Below are 7,016 nucleotides of genomic sequence, written 5' to 3'. Positions count from 1 at the left end.
AGAGAGAGGAGGGAGCATGCACTTTGGGGCGACGCTGTCTGGGTTTCCAATCCTGACCCCACCACCTAGCAGTTCAGTGGCCTTTCACACCACTTCCTCCTCTGTGCCTCGGTCTCCTCATCTGTCAGTGGCGTGCATGGTGCCTACCTCCGAAGGTCATTGTGCTGCCCACCTACTGCTGAGTAAGGAAGCACCCCAGCCACTGACTGTATCTCCGGATTTAGGGGTCGATCGCCGAGGCAGGGCTGGGCTGCTTGGTGCTTTTGTTCTGCCTGGTGTCAGCGGAAGCCACTCAAGGGCCGTTCAGCGGGCCTGGAGGGACCGGAGGGCTTCACTCACATGCCTGGCACCTCAGTTGGCATGGCGACAGGCTGGTTCCAGCTGGGGCTGTGCATCGGAGCACTCAGAAGGGGCCTCTCCAGCATGGCCGACTTGGGCTGGTCAGACGTCTCAGGGCGGCCCAGGCTCCAGAGGTGCAGAGATGGGAGCAGAGCTGCCGGTGTCGGGCCTGACCTGGAACCGGCCCAGCTTCCCTCCACCACGTCCTAGTGGTCAGAGCAGACCCAGGCCCGGCCAGGTTCAGGGTGAGAGGACTTCGACCCCACCTCCTCGGTGGGGAGAGTGGAAGGATCTGTGCCCATTTCCTAAGCCACCAGTTACAGAAAGAGGGAATGGGTTAGCCCTGGAAAGTAGTGAGAGGGGTGACTGGAGCAACGGCCCGGCAGTGCTTGCGGTTGTTGCCATCAGCATTATGGCCCTTGAGCCCTTGAGCCGAGGCCTGAAAGGGGAATCTGGGCCCTCTTTGGAGAGGCGGGAGCTGTGGGGAGCGGCAGGGGCGGGTTCCAGACAGGCTGTGGTGCTTGCACGTGCCGTGTTTTGGGCAATTTCGTGAGAGTCCTGGTCTTTGCTCATTCAAAGTCGATGATCAGACCAATTAATATATGCAAAACATGCAACCGACTAGTAACGAACAGGTCTCACATCGCTCCGGGCACCCCGGGACCCAGTCTGGTGAGACAGCGGGCCAGGATGTCGCTTGGACACCAGCCCGGCCGCCCAGGACAGGCAGGCTCAGCTCCTCCGAGGGGCTCAATCACACCAACGAACAGCCCCGGCTCTGGGCTGCCTGCCCTTCCCCCATCCCCCCCCCCAGCTCACTGCCTAATTGGAAAAGGCCATTTCAACATCTTCGTAGAAAATGGAGTTTTTCTTTCCGTGATGTCGTGATTTGCCGGGGAGTTAGCAAAGCATCAGTAGAATCCTAAACATCCACTTAAAAGAATCAAGCCTTCATCTCAGCTTGGCACGGGCTCGGCCTCCCTTCGTGGGAGGGAGATAAAGCGCTTTCATGCGTGTCCCCTGCCTGTGAACCCGGCTGCTTACACGTCTCTGGGAACGGCTGAGCGGTGCCAAGGATTTTCTCTCTTCCCAGGGACGGCCCTGCTTTAAACGGCCGCCTGGGGAGACTCACTGGCACATGCAGGACCCGCGCCGGTGGGCTTCAGGAGGAGGGGGCTTCTCAGAGGGGCGGGCGCGGCCATGGCGTGGCCTCTGGGCCCGGTGCCAAGCTAGGCCCTTTGCTGACATCACCCTGTGTAATCCTCACTCCACAGGGTCAGAGCATGGCGGAGGGAGGGGGGTTATTTTCACCCCCTTCTGTAGCTGAGAAATCTGGTGCCCAGACAGGCTGAGTAAACCGCCCACAGACGTGCCCAGGGCAGGGCGCAGAGCCACAATTTCTCTGCGAGTGTGCCCAACACCTGCATTTTCACTCTGCCAGGAGGCATGCGGTCTTTCCCATAGCCTCTTCATTGCCCTTCACTCCGTTACCAACCCGAGACAAGCGCCTCTGACCTCGTGGTCCCCGCTCTGTGCTGGACCAATGCTTGGCGCTCGGTGGGGATATGTGACAGGCCCCACAGCACAGTGGGTACCGAATCCGAATGAGAGATCTTGGTGCTGCTCTGGGAGCCAACACTGTGGCTTCACATTCCAGCCACGTGTGAAGACACAGCACCGCACAACCTTGCCAAGGTGTCCCCACCAGCAGCCCGTTTCCCCATGTTCAAGTTGAGACCATGCTTAGGCTTTCTGAGGCCCCTTGCAGCCGGAGACTCGGGGAGCGGGTCAAGGCTGTTGCATGCGTCTGTCCAGGTGTGCGCTGTAACCCCAGGCAGGTGCCCACAGACTGCAAGGCGAGCTGTAGCCTGCAGTAGTCCTGGGCTCTAGAGGGCGATGCAGACAGAAAATGATAGGGGCAGAAACAGAACACTGGGGACCAGCTAGAACTGTAAGAAATATTAATCCTGCTCTGTTAACCGTGATTATTTTGTTCTGATTAAAGAAGGCACATTCTAACCTGGCTGGGGCCTAGGCGCTCACCTGGAAATGCAGCCCATCCTCCCCATCAGGGAGCTGCCTATTATCATGGAAAGATTAACAAACTCCTTGCTGAAGCCAGAATTGCCAGCCCTTTGAAGACCCCCAGCCCTTAGAAGACCCCCCAGCCCTTTGCATATCACTAGCCCTTTGAAGACCCCAGCCTTTGAGTACCTGAAGGCCTTTGCATATCTCCAGCCCCCATCACCCAACTGCCCATTTGGCATACCCATCCCCATGTAATCTTTGTCCCCTACCCAATATAAGCAGCTGGCTTATGGGGAGGGGTAGAGCAGATTTTCCTGGATGACCTGCTGCTCTCCCATACTGCCCACATTATTGGAATAAACGCTCATATATGATTCAACCCCGTCTCTGCTGAATTGGCTCAAGTAGTGATAGGCAGCCTGGACGCATTGATTGTCCGGTTACAAAAAGGTAAAGACAGGATGCGAGACTGTGACTAAGAGGGCAGAGGTTGCAAGAGGAGAGAAGAAATGGCCCATGCCTGCTCTTTTCTCCAATCAGGAGGTAGACAAGTACTTATGCTGCACAGGGCGTGGTCAGGTAGGTCCCCCTGGGAGGGGGACCCCTAGGGTTTGTCAGGAGGCACACTCACCACCCCCACCTGCTCGTCACCTCTTTGGCTCTGGTTTAGAGGAACAGAGCTGTCTACCCTTTGCTGGGTCTGAGGTGTGGAGCCCCGCGCTTTCAGAGGCAGCTTCCTATGGGACTGAGTCCCATCAGCCTATGGCTCCTCGGCCACCCGTCCTTCAGAATTTACAGGTTCCCGTACTTGCGGATAAACTATTGCCTCAAGAAAAATGACTGTCTCTCTCAGACCAGAGCTGCCTGAGCGAGGGGCTGTGCCTTCTCCCTTACACTGAAGGTTTCCTAACAGAAGGCACAGCCCCTCGCTCAGGCAGCTCTGCTATATTTATTGAGGACCTATTGAGTGCCATGCACTGGGAATATTATGCTGATAAACAACACACACTGTTAAGGAATGGTAAGTGCTAAGAGGCATAAACAAGCCAGGAATTGATGCTGTGGGGTTTCATGGCTGTGTCAGCTAGGTGCTGGGGAAGGCTTCTGACCACCCACGGCAGAGGTCAGAAAGTGCCTGGCCCTGTCCTGATCCCCCAAAAGGGCCATGGAGAGGCCCGCTAGGAAGTCGCACTGACCCTGGCTGAAATCTGCAGGTTGTTTAACTGCTCAGGTCCTCGGTCTTCCCCGTCTGTGAAACGAGGATAATGCATGGGCTTGGCAGGGCTGAAATTAGATAACAGCTACTCAGGAGGGGCTCTGGACACGGTGGTGGGTAGCAATCATTATTTTACTCAGCGTAGGCACGATGCTTCATGTTAATAGGTGACATTTCATCCTCACAGCCTGAAAGGAAGGGGGAGGAGGTTATGAGCTCCCCAGGGGACAGGTAGATGTATGGGCTTGGGGTTTGGGGTGGTCACAATGGCTGGAGCCACCTGGGAGTGGCAAGGGGAATTCCTACAAATGTGTCCCCCCTGGGCAATGTGTGGACTAATTCAAGTAGCACCTCCATTTTTAAAAACAGGAATTCCAAAACAACCCCTCATTAGCAGATGACTAAATCCCGGGTCAGGTGACTAGTCCAGGTTCACCTGGTGCATCAGGGCAGACCTAGGACCAGAACCATGTCCCCAACTCACCACCAACACCTTGGCCAGGCAGATCCCACACCAGCCTGAAACCGCCTCAGGTTCAGCCCCTCCAAAGCCACTGGGTGTGGCCCCGTGATGCCCGTCTCCCAGCCCGGCCTGAGACATGAACATGGATATCTTGGATCTGGTTCTCAGATTTCCATCCCCACAGCCACCTCCCGTAAAGAAAATGTGGTGATGATTACATTTCTGCTCTCTGCACTCCGTAATTAATAATTGCAATTCATCTCGCATCCTTAGTCAAATAGCACAGAGGCTAATTGGCTGTTACACCTTTCTCCTTTTGATTGAGACAATCAGATTCTAGGTGGTTCTGCGGTTTACTCAGCAGGACCTGATAAAGTCTGCCACAGGGCGATGTGTGTGCACAGCATTTGCAGAGAGGAAGCTGAGCCAAGGGGTGAGGGAGCTGGGCCTCTTGAGCTGGGAGCAGAGGGGTGGAGGTCAGGAGTCCTGGGTCGGGGCAATGTGTTGGAACGAGTCTTTTTAAGCCTCGAGTCACCCTGGATGCTGCATTCTGGCTCCTGATGCAGGTCAGCCCGCTCCCTCCTTCCACTCTGGGTGTGTGAGGGTGGTGGGCTGCACACCTCTCCTCTTGCCCCAGGGGATTGGTGTGTTTCCCATCCAGCTCTCTCAGGTCAGGGTGGGTCCTGGGGCATCCAGCCCCCATGGGTTGGGGAATATCAGCTGCCTCTTCTGTTCCCAAATCTCCTCCTGAGATTTCTTTGCCATCCATGGGCCTGAAATTCTGCCATTGGAGATTCATTTCTTTGTCACCTGGCAGGGGTGGGGTGGGGGCTCTTTTTCAGAGTCTCCTCATTGCATTGTTTGGGATTTTTTTTTTTTATTGTAAATGATAGAATAAAAAATTAGTTTGGTCTTAGGCAACATAATCGAATGAATTAATTATTGAAAAGTTCAGAGTGTTGCTGGCTTCAGGCATGGTTTAATCCAAGGGTTCCTGTTGTCAGCAGGACTCTGGCCCATTCCTAGGCAGTTCCCTGGGCTCTGCTCTACTCCTGGGTCAGTTTTCTCTTCTGGCCACCAGCCCCACGCCCCACACAACAGTGGCTACGACACCATCTGGAGACAAACAGCTTCTCTCTGAGAGGTTCCTGCCAAAGAAGAACAAGTAGTTTTGGAGAATGCCCAACAAATGTCTTCCAACTCATTGGCCCACATTATGTGTTCCCTGCACTTCTCTCCCCAAATAATCACAGTGTCCAGGTGATGGAGCCGCCGGTTACCCTGGGGCAGCACTGTCATTTATCACACATTATGGGACTCAGCAAACTATGTCCCTTGGGCCAAGGACATGTGCTTATAGTTATTCTATAGTGTGTGCTTTTGTGCACAGTGGCAGAGTGGAGTAGCTACAACAGAGCCCTTATGACCTGCAAACATAAAATATTTGCTATCTAGACCTTCTGAGAAAGAGTCTCCAGACTCCTGACACAGAATGTCAGTGTCAGAGGGAAATTAGGTGTGGGGCAACCTGTATGTGGATTTAGTCACTCTTCAAAACTACCCTACAAGGCAGGTGTGGCCATCAGCCCAATTTACAGAAGAGAAAATGAAGGCCAGAGAGATTACTGGTCTTGTCCCAGGTTCCAGGTCATAGAGGTTGAGTCAGTTGGGTCTCTGGGAAGTAGACACTGGGAGTGATTGGGGTTCCTGAGAAGGATCGCCCGTGATAGGATGAAAGGGAGAGGGGCGGGTTGGGCAGAGAGAGCCTCTGAGCATAATGCAGCCTGAGCTGGGAGAGGGAAGGGGCTGGAGCACCTCAGGCCACCTGGCACCACCAGAGCCCACGCTCAGGACAGGCGGAACAGAGTGCTGCCTGAGGAGTCCGGCTCCGGACAGAAACAGCCGGGCCCTCACAACCCTCAGGCTTGGACATTGGCTAAGGCTGACAGGAGGGACTGGTCTTGGCTCCAGAGCCAGGGTTTACCCTACAAGTGTTGGGGCTTGAGGCTGTCGGCTAACTGCCCTGCTTCTCACTGGACAGCAACTTTCTCCTTGAAGAGCAGCTGAGGGGCATGCCCCCACATCCACCTCCCACTAGGAAATAAAGCAGGACTGAAACTCCAGCAGTCGGAGCCAGACACCGGTGGACCTAACCCCTCCACACCACCCCTCGGTATGGGGGTCTCAGGAGCACAGGGTCAATGCTGGTCCTGGGTGTCCTAGCTCTGCCACCAGCAACCGTGTGTCCTTGGGCAAGTCACTCCGTTCATTCAACCATCTCCATTCATTTGTGCACTCATTCATTCCAACAGTTCCTGAGCATCTGCTGACTGTCACGACCTGTGGCAAGCCCTTGAGAATAAGGAGGGCTCTTCACTTGGTTGGAGGACCACAGTGGCTCACATCAATGCTGGACAATGTTGCCAGGCTGGGATAGGAAGCCCTCAGGTCACACAGCGTCCAGAGATATAGATGCCACCGTGGGCCTCAGTTCTCATCTGAAAAAGGGAGTGGTTAGACTCAATGCTCTCTAAGGATCTGGCTACTCTGTCAGTCAGCTTCTGGTCCGGTTTGGGGATCCAGGGTCTGCTCCAGCAGGTCACGAGTCTGAGACCACGGTGTAGGCTCAGCCAGAGAACCAGCTGGGGCCTGTGCAAGCCCGGATGTAGGCATGCTGCTCGTCACTTTCTATAGAAGTGCCTGCTCCATCTCCCAACTACATGTCAATCATTGACCTTGGGAGGGGTCCATGCCCCTGGGGTCTGGACACAATGCTGGGGCAAGTCCTGTGTCTTTGCCTTGGTCCAGACATGGCTATTACAGGCCGAGAGCCAGGCAGCTGGGCAGGAAGCATCAGTTAAACAAGACACATTCATCAGCTGATGGATGTTCCAGAGAAGTCAGAAAACTCATTTAAAAAGCCAACCATCCAGACTATCCTGAGTCCTCAACCAGCCATGCCCAGACACA

The sequence above is a fragment of the Eptesicus fuscus genome, chromosome 10 (assembly GCF_027574615.1).
Source record: "Eptesicus fuscus isolate TK198812 chromosome 10, DD_ASM_mEF_20220401, whole genome shotgun sequence".
NCBI classification, from domain to species: domain Eukaryota; kingdom Metazoa; phylum Chordata; class Mammalia; order Chiroptera; family Vespertilionidae; genus Eptesicus; species Eptesicus fuscus.
The sequence above is the reverse complement of the archived record's forward strand: the minus strand, read 5'-3'. Positions refer to the sequence as shown.